The following is a 25,945-nucleotide window of genomic DNA, read 5'->3' as shown; positions in this document are numbered from 1 at the left end:
TCTTGTGGAGCAGCAGGTGTATAGTCAGCTTGAGGTGTGGGGCACTTTAGGGTCACCGGGACTCCGTTCCAACGCAGTGGAAGACTGTAGTGTCCACCCTGAAGAGAAGAGTGCATTTAGAGTTTCTTAAAAGAGTAAGACATTTTTTTCCAGAGTCACCGTTTACCTCATGAGCAACATGGCAGCCATGATAGGGGAAAGTCATGACGACACCAGAGGGACGTCGCTGAATTTTGTAGCCACATTTGGAAGGCACATGGGACAAAGGCATGGAAGGATCTACAACAGAACCAGACATTTAAAACCAAATGCGAGAGTCTTAAATAAAAACGCATTCACATTCTGGAGCTCATTAAAACCTTTTACCATCCACCTGTGCGCCGGCGAGCATTTTCCAAATTACTCAAGTTCTTAAACTTTTATTTCCGTGGTCAATACCAGCAAGTTGTACATCATTTTAAAGTTTTTTTTTCTTAACCAAACGAATCTCATTGAATAATATGCTCCAATAAGCAATTGCCAATAGTTTGAGAGAGTCTCAACTTTTACAAACGCATGTCCTGTTTGCCGTTTATGACAGACGAAACAGCTTTAATTGAGTGTCTGAGCGATGACGTCACGCACACATGTTCTACAAATTACATTTTCCATGATTTTCCATTTAGCCAATTTCAACTCCTTAACGCTTTAACAGATTTCAAACAAGTTATACCTGATTACGATCGCTTTCACAGTAATACGTGTGCTATTACTTTTTGCAGAATTTTGTAAAGTATTAGTACTTTTTCCCTAGTGAAATAAATGGGGTATTATCGAGTGTCTGCGTAATTCTTTAGTCTTTGTGAGTTAGAGTGTGAGTGTGAGAGAGTGGGCGAGTGAGAGGGGGGAGGGAGAGGGCGAGTGAGAGGGGGGGAGGGAGAGAGTGGGAGAGTGAGAGAGGGGGGAGGGAGAGGGAGAGAGAGGGGGGAGGGAGAGGGAGAGTGAGAGGGGGGGAGGGAGAGAGAGAGGGAGAGAGAGAGAGGGAGAGAGGGAGAGAGGGGGGGAGGGAGAGGGAGAGAGAGGGGGGGAGGGAGAGAGAGGGGGGAGGGAGAGGGAGAGAGAGGGGGGAGAGAGAGGGGGGAGGGAGAGGGAGAGAGGGAGAGAGGGAGAGAGGGGGGGAGGGAGAGGGAGAGAGAGGGGGAGGGAGAGACGCAGACACTCTAGCAATGGCTTCAGCCATTGCAAATTATCTAGTTCTGCACATCCTTGTGCTCAGTCTGTCCGTAAGGAATCATTGAAAAATATCCACTTGTATTTTTCCTTAAGTTATCAGAGCGAGATATTGGCAAGTAAACAAAGTTTTCCTAGGACGATATTCAGGATTAAGGCTCAGCCGGCACATTTCTCCGTCCATAACAAATGACCCGTTTGACTTATAAGATGGTGTTTGACAGATTTTTTCTTCAGACGGTTAGCTACAGAATTAGACCATCCACCAATTTCAGTCCCCGAGTTTGTTCTCTACAGCCTCCGGAGCAAAACAAATGCGCCGCTTCCGACGCACATGGTTCCATTGTTATTAGCCACATAGCGCTAGCATGCAGTCACATATCAGACTGACATTATTCTAGCCACTAAGAATAGCTTTAGAATGCGGGGCAGGACTTAGGGTTTATTCACGTGCGCAAGGCTGTTAGAGCCTAGATTTTTCGGCATTTGGCGACTAGATTTTACACATCACGGTCTGATTTTATTTAATCTTTTGGACGCGCATTTTGTTGGATACATGTATTATACCAATACAAAAATAAAATTATATTTTTTTTTTTCTCACCTCGATATGGGAAATTCATGGATAAACTTTACACTTTTTCACATATTGTTTTTGTCAGTTATAATGGGTATTAGTGGCCTACAAAACTAAATGTTTTATCATAGGAGCTAAAATTTTAAAACAGTTTGGCACATATTTGGTCACACATAGGTCAACAGCACCAAAATGCCCGTTCCTAGAGATCTTAAACTTTACACAGTTGTCATGATAATCATGTACAGTGAACAGCATATGCACACAATGAAGTATGTCATGCTCAGGGCCATTACAAATTGACAATATTCAGGCGAGACTAAAAAAAATTATATTTTGTTCATGTTTGGGCTTCTGTAATGTAAGTTCTGAAGCCCTGACAGTGTTCATGTGCATCTGTGTGTTCATCTGCAGACACTAAAAGGCCTAAGCTTTCTAATGATGCATCACACTTACACGTTGGCTGCAAGATCCTCTTTTCATAAGCAATGCCATTTGGGTATGTCCAACCATTGTGCACAGGGTGAAATAGGTGGATGGGAACAGGTTAAACAGCTGCTCCGAGAATGCTTAAAACTGAGCTTTAGTTACTCACTTTGGCCCAGTCCAAATACAGGTGATCCACTGGCTTGGAATTTCATATGGTCCTGTCCACACTGCAGTGAAGGAGACATGCGCTTCCACTGGGCTTCTTGTGAGCTGACATCCAAAACTTGTCCTTTAATGAATCCTGCAAGCGCAAAAAAAAAAAAAAAAAAAAGTAGAAACAATTGAAAAGAACATACAAGAGTACAGGTGACAATTCAGCCATTACCTGCAGCACTTCATGACAGAACATTTCACATACACCTGGTCAAATATTACACCAGTACAAGTAGTTCAGTCAATTACTCAAGCTGAAGTACTGTAGGGTTTGGTGTACAAACACATTTAGTATTGACAGTACTTTTACTCATCTTAAGTCTTGTGAATTAAATACCCTTAAAATACTGTCACCTCTTTCTAAAGACGATGCAAACGGTATTTTAGTTTTATCTGGTTAATGACACATTGGAAAATGAATTTAATTAGCCTAGTCTACAGTTGCAGTTAGCCATTTACACATTTGGCTAGCTCAGTGTTATCATACTTCCTGTCCAATTCTTTCTCTGGGAATTCAAAACTCAATGAATAAATAGTAAAGATCAGAGTGTACAGTTGTGAATGTCTAACATCATGTTTAAGACTTTACAAAAACAGTACAATATTTCAAAAAGGAGTGTTTGTCTCAATGCTAACGCTAATGCTACTACTAGCCACTGCTGCTAGGCACAAAGCCTATTGTATTGGCCTATGATCACTTCCAAAGAACGAGCTAATGCAAAGTGTCAGAACTGAAGATATTGTTAAGCCCAAAATTAAACTAAATTACAACTGAAGATGAAAACCTTCTGAGTTTGTGGCAGAAGCTGCACAAAGTCTCTGAAGATCAAGAGGCTTTAATGGCACTAAAGAGCTGAAGAGCTGCTTCCATGACCTTTCAGCCTGAGTATGATGTTTGGATGAACACTGACGCTCACACAGATCCACAGAGCGTGTTCAGTCACTGAGCGCCTCAGATTACCTGTAGAGTCAGCTTGGAGCTCATCCAAGGAAGCAGTTTGAGGGGCTTTCCCAAACACGATGACTCCTTCTCGGACGTCACTCGCAGTCTCAGTGGCTTCTTTCAGTCCGTCGCGTCTGTCGGTTTTTCTCAAGACCGAGGCCTCCGTTTGTGTCCAGTGAAAGGCCAGTAAAAGGGCGGCGGTCACCAGGTGACCAGGCACACACTTAGACAGTCGTCTCCGCTGCATCTTGTTGAGCTCGTGGACTGGAGAAAGTGATGGTGTTTATAAATGGAGCTCTCTCGGCCAATCAGCATCAAGGTCTTCATCGGTGTGGATTGGTCGCACCTGGTGAAAATGCCATGGAAACCTCTGTTGGTTTATTTTGGGCATTTTAGGATTTGAAGTTTGAATTTCATGTGAATTAGAAAATGCAGCATCAAATGACTGATAATGACTTCTCTGTGAAACAAATAAGTTTTGTTGATTTTAAAATAAAGCTGGAGTTCACGCTCTATTGCCCTCTTGTGGACAGATGAGGTCATGGGAAGTACAGGAAGTAGAACAAAGTCAAACATATTGATGACATCACACTTTGGAGAACAAAAATATATTAAACAAACATAATTTAAACATTAGTTGCTGTCATTATCTAACTCTATTTGCCAAATGATAATATCTGTCACATGAAAGTTAGAGTTTTGGCCGAGTGTAAATGGTTGCTAAGTAACAATTGTGGAATTTCCTATCGTGATGTCAAGTTTTACAATCAGGACCTCAAACTATGAACATAAAACAGCTAAAACTGAGACACATTGTATTTCATTTTCTACAACCTTCAGCAAAACCTTAACTCACTCTTAATTGTGTTTTAACGAGCGGTCCAACCACATTAAAACGTTTAAAGCGGTCGGAGCGGGATCACAGGCCTCCGTAAAGACACATTTTCCGCCCGTCTCGCCTTCTTCCGCCCTCGTGATGAAAGATGATTTGTTATTTGGTCCGGAGGCGAGACTTTCAATCACTCCGAGGTCGCCGCGGTCCTCTCCGCCGGCGGCGCGGTGCCCAGGGACGCCGGCCGCCCCGCTCTGCCCAGGTCCCAGCTCCTCCTCTGGGGCTGGAAAACAATCAGCGCGGCCTCGTCCTGGAGCTTCTGCCGCCCGTGAAAAAAGCAATCGAGCGGCGACACGGTTCTAAACCAGGCCAAACGCAGAATGTGCTTTTATCTGAGCGTTTCTCCACGGGATATTGTTGTTCTCTGATCAAAAATAAGAATCAGAATCTGACTTTTATTCATCTCCGCGGGGAAATTCTTAAAACACATCCCGTCGCATCGTGTACAGTTTTGATATTGCACAATAACGGCGTTCAGAGAGCTCCTGGCAGCGCCGTCGCAGCTCCACAAAGCGAAAAAAAAAGGACAAATGTTTGGATTTGTCCTGGGCAGTTTTTAAGTCGTAGCGTTTAGCGCCATAATTAGCACAAACGCTAACAATCGCGTGACAAACATTGTGTTGTGCACCAAAAACACAAGGACGTTTTAGTTTTGTTTCAGCAAGTGCATGAATTAATGAGTAAACTTTATAAAATAGAGCTAAACGTTAGATATTGACACTTGCAAATGTAACGGCCTTAAACGACATTAGCGTGCGCCGTCTACAAACGACACAGTTGACGTTTTTATGCTAAATAAATGAGATATGTCGTATGTCACGCCAGGATGTGCGCAGTATTCTCAACGCTTGACTCGCGGTTGTGCATTGCTACTACGTTTAGCATTTCCAACTTTTTTTGGGTGATACATTTAGCGTGTATATTTGTGAGTTAATTGATTTGACAGTAAAGCGTGGCCTCTCCGGAGTCAGCGAATGCGCACGCAGCGACGATGTGTGACTGTGCGACACGTCCCGCTGAATATTCATGGTTCTTATCAGCGCCGAACACGCGCGCCACCTCAGGACTTTTATCCCGTGAGACGTGGAGCGCTTAGCCTCAGTTAGCCGCTAACTTTGAGAGGGGCGGATTTGGCAAGCGATTCTGCTAAAATGACGGAGCGTAATTGAATAGTAGCGTTAATAATCCTGTGGTAAAGGAAGAAGAAATGGAAGTAAAAGTAGTCGTAGTAGAAATACTGATAGCGATACATCACAAAGAGTATTTTTACAGTTTTTATGACTAAAATGGGGTGATTTTTGAGCAGTTTGTGGTTAAAACAAATAATTACTGTTGTTAAAATGTGCTCTGTTCGTTACAAATCGTGGAATATGGAAGAATACCGCGTGTAATGTATCAAATATCGCACGTACAGAACTTTTTATTGCCAAAAGATAAAAACTTGCATTAATATACTATTAAGGGGCTGATTTTCCAGAAGCGCTGCAGCTTCGTTTCTGTTCCGAGCTCGTCACAAACGTTCAGATGTTCAAGAGTCCGAAAGTGTTTCCGCTTTTAGTCACGAAAAGGTCAAGGACGGTCAGGAATGTGGTACGGACACGACGGATACTGTAAGAGGAGCAGCGGCAGGACCAAGAACCAAGTCCCTATTGTTCCTGTCGTCCCTGTCGTCCCCTAGTCCCGATTTACAGGAACTACCCCTCGTCTGCGTTCAGTCTGAAAGTGGAAACTAACTGGCTTTATGTGAAATGAAGTGGAGTTCCAACAAACAATTAAAACAATAAAACACAATTTCTCACTGTTATTCTATATTTTAGTCACTCACTAAGTAGGAACTGCATTTTTGGAGTCACTGAGTCCAAGTATTTTCTCTCTCGGATCGAAAATGTTTGAATTAAGCAGATTTTCCAATACAAAGTGTCACTAAAAAAACGTTAAAGCAGAACTGAGTAACATTTCCACCTCGTTGAAAGTCCCTGTGATGGTTAAAATGTGTTTTTCCGGGTGTTTGACGTGCCCCTCGTTGCCCCCTGCTGTCTTGGGGCGGAATCACGACCTGAAGACGACTCTCCTGAGAAACCCTGGCTCTTTTTGTGAAATGTTTTTGCGTGTGATCGTACTGACTTATCATGAGAAAGAAAGACAGAGAAAAATGTGTTTTCTGACACTGTATTTGCCACAAAGGAGCAGCAGGGGGAGCTCTATCGTCAGAGATACTTAGTTCTGCTTTAAATGGCGACTAGAACAGGGTTAAAAAGGTTCTTTTCCCGGCATGTTTCATTTTCCATGGACTAAACACAACGTTTTTCTGAACTCTGGCTTCACATTACATTTTCTGTCAGTTTTCTCCAAATAAAGAAGAAGAAATACCGGCTCTTTCCATGTTTCAGATTTATAACTCGCAAATATTATCTTAAACGTCTGACCGCTAGGGCTGGTCCTCCTGACGTGCTCCTTCTACAGTGAGTGTGACACAAGCCAAGGGTCAGGACAAGAAACTCTGGACCTGTGAAAAGTACATGAGGAAAAGTACTTTTTACTTTTACTTCATTACATTTTTTAACAGGACTGGAAAGTATTAAGTACTTTTAAAGTGGTTTGAGGTCAAAATAAATAAATTTAAGATTTAAGTTTTCAAGTTTAGACCTGGTTTAGTCCCGGGTTGGTCCTGGTTTAGACCTGGTTTGGACCCAGTTTAGACCTGATTTAGACCTGGTTTAGACCCGGTTTAGACCTGGTTTAGTCCTGGTTGAGACATGGTTTAGTCCTGGTTTAGTCCTGGTTTAGACCTGGTTTAGACCTGATTTAGACCCGGTTTAGACCTGGTTTAGTCTTGGTTTGGACCCGGTTTAGACCTGGTTTAGACCTGGTTTAGTCCTGGTTTATACCTGGTTTAGTCTTGGTTTAGCTCCGGTTTAGTCTTGGTTTATACCTGGTTTAGACCTGATTTAGACCCGGTTTAGACCTGGTTTAGTCTTGGTTTGGACCCGGTTTAGACCTGGTTTAGTCTTGGTTTATACCTGGTTTAGTCTTGGTTTAGATCCGGTTTAGTCTTGGTTTAGACCTGGTTTAGTCTTGGTTTGGACCCGGTTTAGACCTGGTTTAGACCTGGTTTAGTCCTGGTTTATACCTGGTTTAGTCTTGGTTTAGATCCGGTTTAGTCTTGGTTTATACCTGGTTTAGACCTGATTTAGACCCGGTTTAGACCTGGTTTAGTCTTGGTTTGGACCCGGTTTAGACCTGGTTTAGTCCCGGTTTAGTCTTGGTTTATACCTGGTTTAGTCTTGGTTTAGATCCGGTTTAGTCTTGGTTTATACGTGGTTTAGACCTGATTTAGACCCGGCTTAGACCTGGTTTAGTCTTGGTTTGGACCCGGTTTAGACCTGGTTTAGTCTTGGTTTATACCTGGTTTAGTCTTGGTTTAGACCCGGTTTAGACCTGGTTTAGTCTTGGTTTAGACCCGGTTTAGACCTGAAGCAGCAGAATTTAAATGTTTGAGACGTGTTTTCGCTCTGTTCAGAAAGACATTTAAATAAAGAACAAATAAAGAGCGCGGGACAATTTCATGGTTTAAAGATAAATTCAGAACTTTTAACACAAAATGACAACGTGATGATGGAAAAGTAAAATGAACTAAATCCACAGTTGTGACGAACAAACTTTAACAATCCCCAAAATGACTTTGTGATAGTCGAGAAATCACACAATAAAAACAAGAAAATACTGCATGAATCAGGACTAAACCAGGACTAAACCAAGACTAAAAAGAGGACTAAACCAGGTCCAAAAACAGCACTAAACCAGGACTAAATTCGGTCCAAAAACAGGACTAAACCAGGTCTAAAAACCAGACTAAATCAGGTTTAACAACAGGACTAAACCAGGTCTAAAAACAGGACTAAACCAGGTCTAAAAACAGCACCAAACCAGGTTTAAAACAGCACTAAACCAGGTCTAAAAAACTGACTAAATCAGGTCTAAAAACAGGACTAAACCAGGACTAAAAACAGGACTAAACCCGGTCTAAAAACAGGACTAAACCAGGTCTAAAAACAGGACTAAACCAGGTCTAAAAACAGGACTAAACAAGGACTAAACCAGGTCCAAAAACAGGACTAAACCAGGACTAAACCAGGTCTAAAAACAGTATTTTCATATTTTCTGTGATTTTAATCATTTATTTAGTTTTGTTTTAGCCGTTCTTTGGGCTGATTTGTTCTTTCTAAACACGTCGCTGATCAGAACGACCTGATATCTCTGTCACAGAAGTGCGTGGGCAGTACTAATATTTCAACGTGTTTGTGTTCTTTCGCTCTCGATAAAAGTATTTCCTCGTATAAACAAACGTCCGCCGCTGCAAACTAAGTCCAGGAACGCCAACGAGATAAAGGTCTGAGAAACGTCTGCGTCTGATGAGGGAAACCAGAGCGTCCCAGCACAGGCAGAACAAGCAAACACGCACTCACAGCAAGGTTTAAAAAGCACTTTCATTCAAATATTACACTTATTTTGTTTCTCTCTGGTTTTGTTGTGTTTGGTTTTGTTGTTTTGTGTTTTAAAATTCCTAGAAATAGAAAAATACAAAAGTAAAAATATTTTCGCTCAGATTTTTTTCCTAATGAATTTTATGTGTATATTTTAATTTGCTCAAACCCGATACTGAAAGAATGTCACTATAAACGTGCTACAAATAACCTCTCAAATATGAAAAGTACTTTATACTTTTCAGACCAGTTCAAAAATATGTAAAAGTATGTACAGGTCTAAACCAGGTCTAAACCAGGACTAAACCAGGACTAAACCAGGTCTAAACCAGGACTAAACCAGGACTAAACCAGGTCTAAACCAGGACTAAACCAGGACTAAACCAGGTCTAAACCAGGCTTAAACCAGGTCTAAACCAGGACTAAACCAGGACTAAACCAGGTCTAAACTAGGAATAAACCAGGACTAAACCAGGTCTAAACCAGGCCTAAACCAGGTCTAAACCAGGACTAAACCAGGACTAAACCAGGTCTAAACTAAGAATAAACCAGGACTAAACCAGGACTAAACCAGGACTAAACCAGATCTAAACTAGGGCTAAACCAGGACTAAACCAAGTCTAAACTAGGACTAAACCAGGTCTAAACCAGGACTAAACCAGGACTAAACCAAGTCTAAACTAGGACTAAACCAGGTCTAAACCAGGACTAAACCAGGTCAAAACCAGGCCTAAACCAGGCTTAAACCAGGTCTAAACCAGGCCTAAACCAGGTCTAAACCAGGACTAAAGTATTGCATGACATTTAAGGACTTGACCCGTCTATCTTTCCGTCTCGTGGTTAATGACTTGGATTCTCAGGGAAATATTCACTCCCAGTTTCTTCTGCACAAACACGTTTGACTCAGAGCGTGAACTGAAGGTCATTGGGCAGTTTGAGTTCAAATGTGATCTCTGTGTTTGGAATAACGTCATTAGTTTGAGACAAAACAACCCCAAAGTACATTTTTTATTATGATTACAAAACAGTTTGGACTTCTGAAATCTAAATATTTCCAAAAATACTTGCATTCTCATAACTCTGAGGCCCTGTGTAACTTCTCTGGCAGCTGCTTGTCTCCATGGCGATGTCATTGCATTGCCGGAATGTTCCACAGTATGGCATTCATCTGTCCTGCATTTGTTCACTTACAGGGGATTTTTATTGCTTTAAAATACCTTTAAAACGCTGATTCTTCGACAGAACTTTACTGAATGTTGGCGTGTTCCTGTGCACAGTTTAATGCCCTAGTGTGGAACATTCTCGGGCAGTTTATGGAAGATCTTGAATTTCAAATCTTTGCAAAGTTCTCTTTCTGATATTTATAATTTTACCCCGAAAAAAACATGTTTGAACACGTGTTTAAATCAAGTCGCTGAGGTTTTTTTTTTTTCTCAGTTTGAAAAAAAAATAATATAAAAAAAATTGCCTTTCAAATATTCAGTGCGTCTAAAAGTCTAAAATCACATTTATTTTTCATGGATTTTTTTGGAGCAAACCAAGACTTCAAAAATCCATCTTAAGTAAAATTAATGTTTAATCTTTTATTGTGAATTTTCACTTGAAATTGAATATTAAGGCGATTTTTTTTCAAAATGTTTTAACACTTTTTAAACCTAAATTTTTACTCTGCAAACATCAGCGACTAAAAATTTTAACAAAAACAATTTAAACAAGGTTAAAATGTTAGAAAGCAACACATTTACCAGCAGTTCAAAGGCTAAATCGTTCTCAGAGGAAAAGCAGGTCATAAACGTCTAAAAAGGATAAAATACAAAAAAGCTGCTCGTTTTAGGATAATTACCAAAAACAAAAAGTCATCGTCTTTTTGTCGTCCACGGACCAAACATCGATGTCGTTGAAACAAACATCGTTGTCGAATGAAGACGTCAGCGACCAATGAGAGCGAGGGAATAAAGACGTCAGCGACCAATGAGAGCGAGGGAATGAAGACGTCAGCGACCAATGAGAGCGAGGGAATAAAGACGTCAGCGACCAATGAGAGCGAGGGAATGAAGACGTCAGCGACCAATGAGAGCGAGGGAATGAAGACGTCAGCGACCAATGAGAGCGAGGGAATGAAGACGTCAGCGACCAATGAGAGCGAGGGAATGAAGATGTCAGCGACCAATGAAAGCGAGGGAATGAAGACGTCAGCGACCAATGAGAGCGAGGGAATAAAGACGTCAGCGACCAATGAGAGCGAGGGAATGAAGACGTCAGCGACCAATGAGAGCGAGGGAATAAAGACGTCAGCGACCAATGAGAGCGAGGGAATGAAGACGTCAACGACCAATGAGAGCGAGGGAATAAAGACGTCAGCGACCAATGAGAGCGAGGGAATGAAGACGTCAGTGACCAATGAGAGCGAGGGAATAAAGACGTCAGCGACCAATGAGAGCGAGGGAATGAAGACGTCAACGACCAATGAGAGCGAGGGAATAAAGACGTCAGCGACCAATGAGAGCGAGGGAATGAAGACGTTAGTGACCAATGAGAGCGAGGGAATAAAGACGTCAACGACCAATGAGAGCGAGGGAATGAAGACGTCAGCGACCAATGAGAGCGAGAGAATAAAGACGTCAGCGACCAATGAGAGCGAGGGAATGAAGACGTCAGCGACCAATGAGAGCGAGGGAATGAAGACGTCAGCGACCAATGAGAGCGAGGGAATAAAGACGTCAGCGACCAATGAGAGCGAGGGAATAAAGACGTCAGCGACCAATGAGAGCGAGGGAATAAAGACGTCAACGACCAATGAGAGCGAGGGAATAAAGACGTCAACGACCAATGAGAGCGAGGGAATAAAGACGTCAGCGACCAATGAGAGCGAGGGAATAAAGACGTCAGCGACCAATGAGAGCGAGGGAATAAAGACGTCAACGACCAATGAGAGCGAGGGAATGAAGACGTCAGCGACCAATGAGAGCGAGGGAATAAAGACGTCAACGACCAATGAGAACGTTTACGGACTTTATGGCGAAGAATGAGACGTGTTATTATTATGTTTTTGTCTGATATTATTTTCACAATCTATGACTTATTATTCTGTATTTTAATGTAAAATAATAAAATATATATAATAAAACATGTATGTATGTATATAATTTAAAAAAAAAATTGTATTGGTTTTATTGCGCTAAAATGTATATAAAAACGTGTCCGTGCTGTATGTGGGCTCGCCTCTCCACACACCTGACTCGTACGTGGCTTGTTTTGATGAATATGTTATTTCTTTGGCTGTAATATTCCACAGTACGGCACAAAACGGACGTGTCTATGTCTGTGGAGGATGTTCTGGAGGATGTTCTGGATGTTGTTCTGGAGGATGTTCTGGAGGATGTTCTGGAGGATTGTCTGGAGGATGTTCTGGATGTTTGTCTGGAGGATGTTCTGGAGGATGTCCATGGAGGATGTTCTGGAGGATGTTCTGGAGGTTGTTCTGGAGGATGGTCTGGAGGTTGTTCTGGAGGATGTTCTGGAGGATGTTCTGGAGGATGTTCTGGAGGATGTCCATGGAGGATGTTCTGGAGGATGTTCTGGAGGTTGTTCTGGAGGATGCTCTGGAGGATGTTCTGGATGTTGTTCTGGAGGATGTTCTGGAGGATGTTCTGGAGGATGTTCTGGAGGATGTTCTGGATGTTGTTCTGGAGGTTGTTCTGGATGTTGTTCTGGAGGATGTTCTGGAGGATGTTCTGGAGGATGTTCTGGAGGATGTTCTGGATGTTGTTCTGGAGGATGTTCTGGATGTTGTTCTGGAGGAGGTTCTGGAGGATGTTCTGGAGGATGTTCTGGAGGATGTTCTGGATGTTGTTCTGGAGGATGTTCTGGAGGTTGTTCTGGAGGATGTTCTGGAGGATGTTCTGGAGGATGTTCTGGATGTTGTTCTGGAGGTTGTTCTGGAGGATGTTCTGGATGTTGTTCTGGAGGATGTTCTGGATGTTGTTCTGGAGGTTGTTCTGGAGGATGTTCTGGAGGTTGTTCTGGATGTTGTTCTGGAGGATGTTCTGGATGTTGTTCTGGAGGTTGTTCTGGAGGATTTTCTGGATGTTGTTCTGGAGGATGTTCTGGAGGATGTTCTGGATGTTGTTCTGGAGGATGTTCTGGAGGTTGTTCTGGAGGATGTTCTGGAGGATGTTCTGGAGGATGTTCTGGATGTTGTTCTGGAGGTTGTTCTGGAGGATGTTCTGGATGTTGTTCTGGAGGATGTTCTGGATGTTGTTCTGGAGGTTGTTCTGGAGGATGTTCTGGAGGATGTTCTGGATGTTGTTCTGGAGGTTGTTCTGGAGGATGTTCTGGATGTTGTTCTGGAGGATGTTCTGGATGTTGTTCTGGAGGTTGTTCTGGAGGATGTTCTGGAGGTTGTTCTGGATGTTGTTCTGGAGGTTGTTCTGGATGTTGTTCTGGAGGATGTCCATGGAGGATGTTCTGGATGTTGTTCTGGAGGATGTTCTGGATGTTGTTCTGGAGGATGTTCTGGATGTTGTTCTGGAGGTTGTTCTGGAGGATGTTCTGGAGGTTGTTCTGGATGTTGTTCTGGAGGATGTTCTGGATGTTGTTCTGGAGGATGTTCTGGATGTTGTTCTGGAGGTTGTTCTGGAGGATGTTCTGGAGGTTGTTCTGGATGTTGTTCTGGAGGTTGTTCTGGATGTTGTTCTGGAGGATGGTTTTACAGAAAGTTACACACTGTTACTTTAAAGTCCATATTAAAGGTTCTGCTGTTTTTCTAATTCTGACTTAGTTTGATGGTGTAGAACTTGTGGTAAAAGTTTATCACAGTTTTACTTCTGTTAAGTTGCAGTTTGTGAAGACATTTTAAAAGTTTAAAATGTCAGGTAGTAGAGCCGAATCCCTCTGTGATGTCATCAGTGTGCGACACAGAGACAGTTTAAACCATGGTTGGACTAAATAAAGGTGTTTTATGCTATTATTGTGTGTCAGATCAGAACTGTTGTTTGTGGAGTTTGGCTCTTGTTTACAGTCTGGTTGCTATGGTAACAGCTGTGGAATCACCTCTGTGTCATATTTGTGCTCACGTCCAACCAGGAAGTACAATTATAAACTTTACACAAACGGTCAAACTGGGGACAAATGGGACAAATGTTGAAATACATCTGTGCTCAGAGCGTTTTTCAGTCAGATGCCCTTCCACGTTCCTTTTCTTCTTCTGCTCAGTTTATTCAGGACAATGATGGATGGAATTGGGAATGTGATCACGAGGAGTTGGACCGGCTCACGGCCAAGTAACTCCCCAAACGATATTGAATAATAAACGTTTTGTGTTTTATCTGTTGCTGACGCTCGCGATAGTTTCGTCGCGGGGAAAAGGTTGTTCTTGCGTCATCTCACATCACGGCGGTTATGATGTTAAAAGTGGCCGGGGCATGTGTACGTGGCCTCCTGCTGGTGCCGGAGTCAGGACTAAACATGGACCGGCCTCCTGCTGGTGCCAGAGTCAGGATTAAACATGGACCGGCCTCCTGCTGGTGCCAGAGTCAGGACTAAACATGGACCGGCCCCCTGCTGGTGCCAGAGTCAGGATTAAACATGGACTGGCCTCCTGCTGGTGCCAGAGTCAGGACTAAACATGGACCGGCCTCCTGCTGGTGCCAGAGTCAGGACTAAATATGGACCGGCCTCCTGCTGGTGCCAGAGTCAGGACTAAACATGGACCGGCCTCCTGCTGGTGCCCCGAGTCAGGACTAAACATGGACCGGCCTCCTGCTGGTGCCAGAGTCAGGACTAATCATGGACCGGCCTCCTGCTGGTGCCAGAGTCAGGATTAAACATGGACCGGCCTCCTGCTGGTGCCAGAGTCAGGATTAAACATGGACCGGCCTCCTGCTGGTGCCAGAGTCAGGACTAAACATGGACTGGCCTCCTGCTGGTGCCAGAGTCAGGACTAAACATGGACCGGTCTCCTGCTGGTGCCAGAGTCAGGACTAAACATGGACCGGCCTCCTGCTGGTGCCAGAGTCAGGACTAAACATGGACCGGCCTCCTGCTGGTGCCAGAGTCGGGACTAAACATGGACCGGCCTCCTGCTGGTGCCAGAGTCAGGATTAAACATGGACCGGCCTCCTGCTGGTGCCAGAGTCAGGACTAAACATGGACCGGCCTCCTGCTGGTGCCAGAGTCAGGACTAAACATGGACCGGCCTCCTGCTGGTGCCCAGAGTCAGGACTAAACATGGACCTCTTGCTGGTGCCAGTCAGGACTAAACATGGACCGGCCTCCTGCTGGTGCCAGAGTCAGGACTAAACATGGGTCTCTTGCTGGTGCCAAAGTCAGGACTAAACATGGGCCTCTTGCTGGTGCCAGAGCCAGGACTAAACATGGGCCTCTTGCTGGTTGGTGCCCAGAGTCAGGACTAAACATGGGCCTCTTGCTGGTGCCAGAGCCAGGACTAAACATGGGCCTCTTGCTGGTGCCAGAGCCAGGTGCCAGAGTCAGGACTAAACATGGGCCTCTTGCTGGTGCCAGAGTCAGGACTGAACATAGGCCTCTTTCTGGTGCCAGGGTCAGGACTGAGCATGGGCCTCTTGCTGGTGCCAGAGTCAGGACTAAACATGGGCCTCTTGCTGGTGCCAGAGTAAGGACTAAACATGGGCCTCTTGCTGGTGCCAGAGTCAGGACTAAACATGGGCCTCTTGCTGGTGCCAGAGTCAGGACTAAACATGGGCCTCTTGCTGGTGCCAGAGTCAGGACTAAACATGGACCTCTTGCTGGTGCCAGTCAGGACTAAACATGGACCGGCCTCCTGCTGGTGCCAGAGTCAGGACTAAACATGGGTCTCTTGCTGGTGCCAAAGTCAGGACTAAACATGGGCCTCTTGCTGGTGCCAGAGCCAGGACTAAACATGGGCCTCTTGCTGGTTGGTGCCCAGAGTCAGGACTAAACATGGGCCTCTTGCTGGTGCCAGAGCCAGGACTAAACATGGGCCTCTTGCTGGTGCCAGAGCCAGGTGCCAGAGTCAGGACTAAACATGGGCCTCTTGCTGGTGCCAGAGTCAGGACTGAACATAGGCCTCTTTCTGGTGCCAGAGTCAGGACTGAACATGGGCCTCTTGCTGGTGCCAGAGTCAGGACTGAACATGGGCCTCTTGCTGGTGCCAGAGTCAGGACTAAACATGGGCCTCTTGCTGGTGCCAGAGTCAGGACTAAACATGGGCCTCTTGCTGGTGCCAGAGTCAGGACTGAACATTGGCCTCTTGCTGGTGCCAGAGTCAGGACTAAACATGGGCCTCTTGCTGGTGCCAGAGTCAGGACTGAACATGGGCCTCTTGCTGGTGCCAGAGTCAGGACTGAACATGGGCCTCTTGCTGGTGAAGTGAAAGGTGGATTTACTTCAGAAAAACCTCAGGCTCAGTCAACATGAAGTTCTAAATCTTTCTAACAACGTGATTTATTACGTGCAATTTATCACTTTCTCTCACGTCAATAACACTTTGAGTTATGACAATGTGTTCAACGTGAAAACATTAAAGAAAAACCTTTCCCGATTTATCTCTCTCCCCCTGCCTTCCCCTCTCTTCCTCTCTCCCCCCACTCTCTCTCCTTCTCTCCTTTCTCCCCCTCTCCTGTCGTCTCTCTCCCTCCCTCTTCCTCTCTCTTTCCCTCCCTCTCTCTCTCCCCTCTCTTTCTCTTCCTCCCTCCTCCCTAATCTCTCTCTTCCTCCCTCTCTCTCTTCCTCTCTCCCTCCCTCTCTCTCTCGTCCTCCCTCCTCTCTCCTCTCCTCTCCCTCTTCCTCTCTCCCTCCTCTCTCTTCCTCTCTCTCTCCCTCCTCTCTCTTCCTCTCTCTCTCTTCCTCTCTCTCTTCCTCTCTCTCTCCCTCCTCTCTCTTCCTCTCTCTCTCCCTCCTCTCTCTTCCTCTCCCTCTCCCTCCTCTCTCTCTTCCTCTCTCTCTCCCTCCTCTCTCTTCCTCTCTCTCTCCCTCCTCTCTCTTCCTCTCCCTCTCCCTCCTCTCTCTCTTCCTCTCTCTCTCCCTCCTCTCTCTTCCTCTCTCTCTCCCTCCTCTCTCTCCTCTCTCTCTCCCTCCTCTCTCTCCTCTCTCATCTCTCTCTCTCTCTTCTGTCAGACTCGCGGAGGCTGCACGGTGAGCGGAGCTCGCGACACAGGCTCGTGTTCACCGACGCACAGACACACGCGCACGCACGCGCAGAGGCGTCGGTGTGGAGGCGTCTGCCGTGAACCGTCGACTCATCTCGGGCGTGAAGACCTGACCCACGCGCGGATTTACCGTCAGCGCCGCGAGACATGCGCCGCCCTCTGATCGTGTCGCGTGGGAACCGTGTTCACTGAGCGCAAAGTGACTCAGATCCTCACGGGAGTCTCACGGCAAGACCCTCACGGTAAGACCCTCACGGCAAGACCCTCACGGCAAGACCCTCTCATGACACCGCGCGCCGGTCCTTTCGTCCCGTTTGTTTTCAGCTCGTCGGAAAAGAACGTGCCAGATTCACGAGTGGAAAAGTTTGAAGCCGCGACACGTCTCGCGCTGCACCGGGACATAACGGGCTCTTTGAGCGCGCGCGGCCAATGAAGGCGCGTATTCTTAATGAAAGTTCAACTGCAAAGTGAATCTGACCTGTGTGTGTGTGTGTGTGTGTGTCTTTCTCTGTGTGTGTGTGTGTGTGTGTGTGTGTCTTTCTCTGTGTGTGTGTGTGTTTGTGTGTGTCTGTGTGTGTGTGTGTGTGTGTGTGTGTCTCTGTGTGTGTGTGTGTGTTTGTGTGTGTCTGTGTGTGTGTGTGTGTGTGTGTGTGAGAGTGTGAGTGTGTATATGTGTCTGTGTGTGTGTGTGTGAGTTTGTGTGTGTGTTTGTCTCTGTCTCTCTCTGTGTGTACGTGTGTGTGTGCACGTGTGTGTGTACGTGTGTGTGTACGTACTTGTGTGTACGTACGTGGCTGACGTGTGTTAGCCGGTTCTTGGACGTTGTCGTGTGGACGTTGTCGTGCGTATATTGTCGCGTGGACATTGACCAAAACAAAAGGGCTTCGGCCAATGGGAGACGGGACTCGCGGACACACGGGATTCCTCTGTTTGGGTTGAAATAAAAGGCTTTGTGCACTTTTATGAAGCAAATGTGACTTTTATCCATGTTTTCTGCTGTTTCATTGGCTGTAGAGTTGTGTTTCAGACCAGTCCATGTTCAGTCTGTTGTGTGAACATGAAACGTAATAGAATCCTGTCACTTCCTGTTGAGAAGACTTGAGGCTGCAGCAGTTTTTCATGCACAAAAAGCTGTGGATTGTACATATCTGACCCGGACTGATGATATTTGTCTTTTAATGACCACATCACACAAAATACTCATACATCTTTATTAAACATTAAACATTGCCCACCTGCCCAGGCGCCCGCGAAAACCATACTTTAAAAATTCTATTACATCATCACTTTTATTTTCGTGGTCAATACCAGCAAGTTATACATCATTTTAAAGATTATTTTCTCAGCTAAATGAATATGTCATTGAATAATATGCCTCAAGAAGCAATTACCAAAAGTTTGTCTCAACTTTTCATCAAAATGTCTTACCTGTTTTGCAAATTATGACGGCCTCATCCACATTCAATCCTTCAGTAAGTGGACTCGTTCTGTCCGTAATAATCCACAGAAAAACAATATCCACTTGTGTTTTTCCTGAAGTTCGAAATGTTGTCAAGTAAACAAAGTTTTCTTCCGTCTATAACACATGACCTGTCTGACTTATAAGATGGTGTTTGGCATCGATCTTTTCTTCAGACTGTTAGCTACAGAATGAGACCATCCACCAAAGTGTTTGTTTTTTACAGCCTCCGGGGGGGGAAGCGCCGCTTCCGACACACGCGTTTATGTTGTTTACATCCACATAGCGTCAGCTTAAAATGATGTAGAACAGAATGATTTACAGATTATTCTAGCCAATGAACCAAGCTTTCGAACAGTGGGTGAGGTTTAGGAAAGAGCCAGAGCTTGTGTTTACAATTCAGATGCGTAAAGGCAGGAAAGAGCCGTTTTTTTCAGCATGAGGTGGCAAGACTTTACGCATCTCGTTTTCTGATTTTGTTAGACTTTTGGATGCGCATTTCGTTAGATATATGTATTATTATACCCATAGAATTTTTTTCTTTTTTTCTTTTTTTTTCACCTCTATGGGAAATTCATGGGTAAACTCATATTTACACATTTTCACATACACTGTTTTTAGCAGTTATAATGGGTATTAGTGGCCTACAAAACATCAAAATGTATGTTTTATTATCATAGAGGAGCTAAAATTGGCACAGTTGGCACATATTTGGATCACTTGTTCCGAATATACTTTTTGATACAAAAAGGTCAACAGCACCAAAATGCCTGTTCCTAGAGATCTGAAACTTTACACAGTTGTTGTCATGATAAACATCATGTACAGTGAACAGCATAAGCACACAATGAAGTATGTCATGCTCAGGACCTTTACAAATTGACAATATTCAAGCGAGACTAAAAAAAAGGATGTTTTGTTTATGTTTGGGCCTCTGTAGTGTGAGTTCTGAAGCCCTGACAGTGTTCATGTGCATCTGTGTGTTCATCTGCAGAAACTAGAAGGCCTAAGCTTTCTAATGATGCATCACACTTGCACGTGGAACGTAACATCCTCTTTTAATAAGCAATGCGAAAGAGGCGGATGTTAACAGGTTAAAGTATCGATACTTGCTGTATTTGAGCTGGCTTTAGTATCGATTAGTGTCTGGTTTTCAATATTTTTGATCGTCCTGAAGTTCTGAGCGCTCAAGCTTCAACTGCACGACAATAATGACTCAAACAAGTAACAACAAGTAAGAGAAACTTTCATGATACTTGTGAGTCTAACGACGTGATACGTCTGTGCGGTCACATGTTCAAATGATACGTCTGTGCGGTCACATGATACGTCTGTGCGGTCACATGTTCACATGATACATATGTGCGGTCACATGTTCACATGATACGTCTGTGCGGTCACATGTTCACACGATACGTCTGTGCGGTCACATGTTCACATGATACATATGTGCGGTCACATGTTCACACGATACGTCTGTGCGGTCATATGTTCACACGATACGTCTGTGCGGTCACATGTTCACATGATACGTCTGTGCGGTCACATGTTCACATGATACATCTGTGCGGTCACATGTTCACATGATACGTCTGTGCGGTCACATGATACGTCTCTGCGGTCACATGTTCACATGATACATCTGTGCGGTCACATGTTCACATGATACGTCTGTGCGGTCACATGATACGTCTGTGCGGTCACATGTTCACATGATACATCTGTGCGGTCACATGTTCACACAATACGTCTGTGCGGTCACATGTTCACATGATACGTCTGTGCGGTCACATGATACGTCTGTGCGGTCACATGATACGTCTGCGGTCACATGATACGTCTGTGCGGTCACATGTTCACATGATACATCTGTGCGGTCACATGTTCACATGATACGTCTGTGCGGTCACATGTTCACATGATACGTCTGTGCGGTCACATGATACGTCTGCGGTCACATGATACGTCTGTGCGGTCACATGTTCACATGATACATCTGTGCAGTCACATGTTCACATGATACATCTGTGCAGTCACATGTTCACATGATACGTCTGTGCGGTCACATGTTCACATGATACGTCTGTGCGGTCACATGTTCACATGATATGTCTGTGCGGTCACATGATTACGGTACGTAATAAAACAATTTGCTTGCTAAAACATTAGCTATTCTGTGCTAAAAAAAATATCATTTTTAGCTTCATTTTAAATACATAAAACTGTTTCAGTTGTTAGAGTTGCTCGACCTGTAGGGGGCGCTTTGATTGATCCACGCTCTGGCTTCAGTCCTTTGCGTGTGTCCGGACGGAGGCCCCCCGCAGGCAGCCCCCAGACCCCGCACGCCGCGACCCCATTTGCATGCACCAAAGCTCCGCCCGCTGCTACGCCCCCTGCCCCTCTCCATAATGGCCTCTGATCCGGAGCATAACTCAGACTCAATGGGCTCTCTGTGTGGGACAAAGCGTTAATGAAGACGATTCAGGACGCGCTGTAGTTCAGTGCGTTTCTGTGGTGTTTCTGTGGTGTTTGTGTCGCGTCCAGAGGCTCAGCTGCTCCACACCTTTGGCATTCGGACTGTTTGGATTTTGTCTGGCGTTTTTCTGACCTTTGTGGTAAATTAACCCTGGATGTCTGAAAAGCTCATGACAAACATGACATTCAGCTGTTTATTAAAGGGTTATTGTCCGTCAAAGGGCTACGATAATGGAAATTATGATAAAACAACTGTATAAACCCCTTTATAATAACTACACCTTAATTTGCCTTAACAACACCTTAATTCATGATGAACAAATGGGTTATTAAGCATGATTTAGACTTAGTAAGAACTTAATTAACGTTCAGGTTAGGTCTGGGGTTAGGAATTATGATAGATGATTATGTTAGAGTATTAGCTAAATAGTTAGAAAGATTGAATTTTGTTTAAAAAACGAGTTGTTCCTTATGATTTAAAGCGCCCCCTGCAGGCCGGACGACTCATTGAACTAAAATGCAGTTAAAATAAATATATTTAGATAATTCCACTTCCTGTTTGTAATTGATGACTTCGCAGTAGGAAATTACCCAGCAAACACTGGGGCAAAACTCATCTAATGTCACAAATGTTTTTATATGACAAATGAAAATATATGAGGGCGACTTAATGTTTAAAGAGTCAAAAAAGTTGTTTCTTTATGTAAATTCTGCATAAACTTTGACTGGAATGAGTGTCCCTGGTGTGATGTCACTTCCTGTCCCTGGTGTGATGTCATTTTCTACAGATTTTTCTGCGTTTTCTCCACAAATAACCGCTCGATTGGTGTAAAACTATCATCTATATGTACGACAGGTATAAACTGTGATAAAACATGTCTTAAACGCATCAGTTCAAGTTTAATTATCAGTAAAACTGATATCTCCAACATGAATATTTTGTGACAGAAATATCACCTCGACCACCTTTTGGTGGCATTTCTTTTACTATAAATGACAAACTCGATACTCAAATATTACCTCTTTTCAAAACAACATTCACAAATTCAAACTTTTGGTAGAATTTTGATCAAAACGTAGCAATTTTCACAGTTTCAAAGTCCAATATTCTGCTTTTAATGGCGCTCTATGGTTTCCTCAAGCACACGTACCTGCCGTTTTTATCCTTTTACTTTATTTGCACCGGTTTCGTGTCGTGAACTGGCAATCCGGCAAACGCTCCTCTTTGTTTTTAAAGCCCGTTCACCTTCATCCGCCGCCTGAAGCACAAGCAGCGTCCGAAAACCGACCCTTCTGCCTCTGGTCTAATAACGATGGATTTAAGGTCAAAGGGCTAAAATGTGTCTAATAGCGACAAAAATGCGCATAAAAAGGGCAAAAATGTGAATAAAAATGACAAAAACCAGAGTGAAAAGGGCTAAAATGTGTCTATTAGTGACAAAAACGTGAGTAAAAAGGGCTAAAATGTGTCTAATAGCGACAAAAATGTGCATAAAAAGGGCAAAAATGTGAATAAAAGTGACAAAAACGAGAGTGAAAAGGGCTAAAATGTGTCTATTAGTGACAAAAACGTGAGTAAAAAGGGCTAAAATGTGTCTAATAGCGACAAAAACGTGCTTCAATAGGGCAAAAATGTGAACAAAATTGACAAAAACGTGAGAAAAAAGGGCAAAAATGTGTCTAATGGCAACAAAATCATGCATAAAAAGGGCAAAAACTTGACTAAAAGCAACAAAAACGTGACTTATAGCAACAAAAACGTGACTAATAGCAACATAATGTGACTAAAAAGGGATGGATTTATGGTCGCGCTTGTTTACTCTCACGCTCTCATTTCCGAGACTCGGCGGCGCTTTATCGACGGCGATGAATCACGAGGAAGGTGCGCGCTTCAAAAACGCGGCCGTATTTCTGTCGAGGCCGGACAAAAATGCGACTGCGATTCCTCAAAACGACGCGACACAATGAACGATGTGAGGGGAAAATGCCGGCGAGTTGTTTCTGTTCTCGCACGCCGACTCGTCTGTGGAAAGAGGTTCAGCGGGAGGTCACGACGAGCAGAGGAACAGAGGTCATCGTTTTGGACATTTGGGAGTGAATCGTAAATTGATTGTGACGTTTCTGCGTTTGCGTTTGGGCTGCGAGCCATTATTTCAGGAGTGGACTTGTCAAACAATCCTTTCGGGTGCACGCTGGGACTTTTAAAACACATTTTTAATCATGTAAAGGTGGAAATAGAAGGAAATGTGGTGAACGAGACTTAAAGTAACAAAAACGTGACTGAAGTGGGCAAAGATGTGACTAAAAGCGACAAAAACGTGCATAAAAAGGGCAAAAGTGTGAATAAAAGTGACAAAAACGTGAGTAAAAGCTTTGAAAACGTGACTCAAATCGACGAAAACGTGACAAAAAGCAACAAAAATGTGACTTAAAGAGACAAAAACGTGACTAAAAGAGACAAAAACTTGACTAAAAGACAAAAACCTGACTACAACAAAACCGTGACTTAATGCAACAAAACCGTGACTAAAAGCAAAAAAAATGACTAATAGTGACAAAATGTGACTAAAAAGGGCAAAAATGTGACTTAGAGTTACAAAACCGTGACTTACAGCGACAAAAATCTGACTTAAAGCGACAATAACGTGAGTAATAGCGACATAATGTGACTAAAAAGGGCAAAAATTTGACTAAGAGCAAAAAAAAAATTAACTGAAAGTAACAAAAACATCACTAAAGCTGCATATTGAGACTTTTAAACGCATTTTTACAAAATAAATGTGGAAATAATCTTTGGCTAAGTCACTCCACGCGCCTCAAGGATGCGTCACTTGCGTTTTAGAATCCAGATCGGCCAGAAGTACGATTATCTTATTGATGAATAGCCCATAAAACAGTATCCAAGTACTTTTTGGTACAAACACTAACACGTTTACTGCTGCTGTCCCGTTTTGGGCGTGTCTTTGATTGACGGCAGCGTGCGGAGGAAGTGGAGCGAATGAATCAAATGTAACGCCCGCGCAGATCGTATTAGAACAGCGGCCAGTTGTATTCACGTTGGGCACGTTTGGACTGCGCCGATCGTCCAGACCGGTTCAGCGAGTAACCGTCGGCAACACAAACGTAACTAAAGTGTTCTCTGTGAATTAAATCTAAATCGTACTGGAATTATACTTTTTAACGATGAGGCCGATGTCAGCGATTGACAAAAAGACATCTGGTGATTCCAAGTGTGTGTGTGAGACTGAAGGCAACAATTGTGTGACTGAAAAGTGGCAAAAACTTGCCTAAAAGCTACAACAGTGTGACTGTAAATGACAAAAACGTGTATAAAAGCAACAAAAATGTGATTAAAACGGATAAAATGTGATTAAAAGCTACAAAAATGTGACTACTATTGACAAAAATGCGATTAAAACTGACAAAAACGTGATTAAAAGCAACAAAAATGTGATTAAAACGGATACAAATTTGATTAAAAGCTCAAAAAATGTGACTACTATTGACAAAAATGTGATTAAAACTGACAAAAACATGATTAAAAGCAACAAAAATGTGATTAAAACGGATACAAATTTGATTAAAAGCTCAAAAAATGTGACTACTATTGACAAAAATGTGATTAAAACTGACAAAATGTAATTGAAAGCAACAAAATCCTGACCATAAATGGCAAAAACTTGACTAAAACCGCAACAGAATTATACTTTTTAATTATGAGTTCGATCCCAGTAATTCACAAAAACAAGTTTAGTAATTCCAGTGTATGTGAGGGGCGTGGCTAAAGCGAGCGTGCACAGGACCAGTTTTGCTTCAGTTCTTTGACTTCTCTCAAATACTCTACGCCGCGTTTGAACCTCTCTTTATGTCATGCTATTGCTAATGCTAATGTAAGACGCATTATGACTTGGAAATATCAAATTTTAGAGTGCCGTGCGGCCATAAACAGGAAACGGCTGATGCTAACGCGCTTTGCTAGATTCGTGTTAGCATCAGCGGAAACACAGCGCTTAAGCACGAGATCAAGTCAGAGCTTGTTGAGAAATGATTATTTTGTGTTTCTATGTGCTTTTTGCCGTCTTATTCCGTGTTTTCTCTCGTCCAATCGTCTGGCTGCGGCGCTAAGACACGTTGTGACTAAAGCTTACGCGAGCCCGACCGTTGTGGAAGCTATGCTACTATAATATCCTCCTCAGACCCTTTAAACGAGCCTCAAAAACAGCGTTCTCTTCTCGCCGATCGTATTAAAATCGCCTTCGTGCGCCGTCGTCTCGCCTCTTGTGGGGTCATTTCCGTCTCCGCCGATTCCCCCCGACACCGCAGCATCTTTACACACGCTCTTCGTTATCGTGGCGTAAACGTCCTGACCCCCGTTTGACCCCGCCCTCTGAGACGCCGCCGGCATTTCTGCTTTTCACCTCGTCTTTGGGTTTTCTGTGTTTCTCAAATGAAGCGCTTTGACCCGTTCTCACTCTTTCCTCTTTCGCTTCTCTCTCTCTCTCTCTCTCTCTCTCTCTCTCCCTCTCCCTCTCCCCCCCCCTCTCTCTCTCTCTCTCTCTCTCTCCCTCTCCCCCCTCTCTCTCTCTCTCTCTCCCTCTCCCCCCTCTCTCTCTCTCTCTCTCTCTCTCTCTCGCTCTCCCCCTCTCTCTCTCTCTCTCTCTCTCTCTCTCTCGCTCTCCCCCTCTCTCTCTCTCTCTCTCTCTCTCTCTCTCTCTCTCCCCCTCTCTCTCTCTCTCTCTCTCTCTCTCCCTCTCCCCCCTCTCTCTCTCTCTCTCTCTCTCTCCCTCTCCCCCTCTCTCTCTCTCTCTCTCTCTCTCTCTCTCCCTCTCTCTCTCGCTCTCTCTCTCTGGGGGACACTGTTTTACACACTCTCTGACGGGGCCCGGTGACCCCGACGACATGCGATCCCCACACGTTTCACTTTCACGAGCGTTTGACCTCGTTGCTATGGCGACTTTGCCCCTTGTTTACAATCTGGTTGCTAAGTAACAGCTGCGGAATTACCTCCATGTCATATTTAATGTACACGTCAAACCAGGAAGTGACATTATAGACGTCACCAAAATTTCCAAACGGGAGAAAAAGACGGTAAAATATATCTTGTTTGTTTTCCCTTT

At 44.0% G+C, this 25,945-nt stretch overlaps 1 protein-coding gene and 1 long non-coding RNA gene across 2 annotated transcripts in view; one reads left to right on the top strand and one right to left on the bottom strand.

Moving 5' to 3' along the window:
- LOC140368711 (uncharacterized) lies at nt 1–2,515 on the bottom strand. The gene is made up of 3 exons (XR_011928190.1): nt 2,382–2,515; nt 167–279; nt 1–98 (listed from the first exon to the last, which is right to left on the bottom strand). It is a non-coding gene; the product is annotated as an uncharacterized lncRNA (long non-coding RNA).
- Nucleotides 2,516–16,992: 14,477 nt separating this feature from the next.
- The window catches only part of chst15 (carbohydrate (N-acetylgalactosamine 4-sulfate 6-O) sulfotransferase 15), a 65,024-nt gene continuing 56,071 nt past the window's right edge, over nt 16,993–25,945 (top strand). The window contains exon 1 of the mRNA XM_072455734.1: nt 16,993–17,136. The gene's annotated coding sequence lies outside the window, so the exon portion shown is untranslated. The remainder of the gene's footprint in view (nt 17,137–25,945) is intronic.

This window comes from Eucyclogobius newberryi, unplaced genomic scaffold, assembly GCF_026437365.1.
Source record: "Eucyclogobius newberryi isolate DKJ021-1_F unplaced genomic scaffold, fEucNew1.0.hap1 SCAF_20, whole genome shotgun sequence".
Taxonomy (NCBI): Eukaryota; Metazoa; Chordata; class Actinopteri; order Gobiiformes; family Gobiidae; genus Eucyclogobius; species Eucyclogobius newberryi.
Note: the sequence above shows the minus strand (reverse complement) of the source record. Positions and strands in the feature narration are given on the sequence as shown.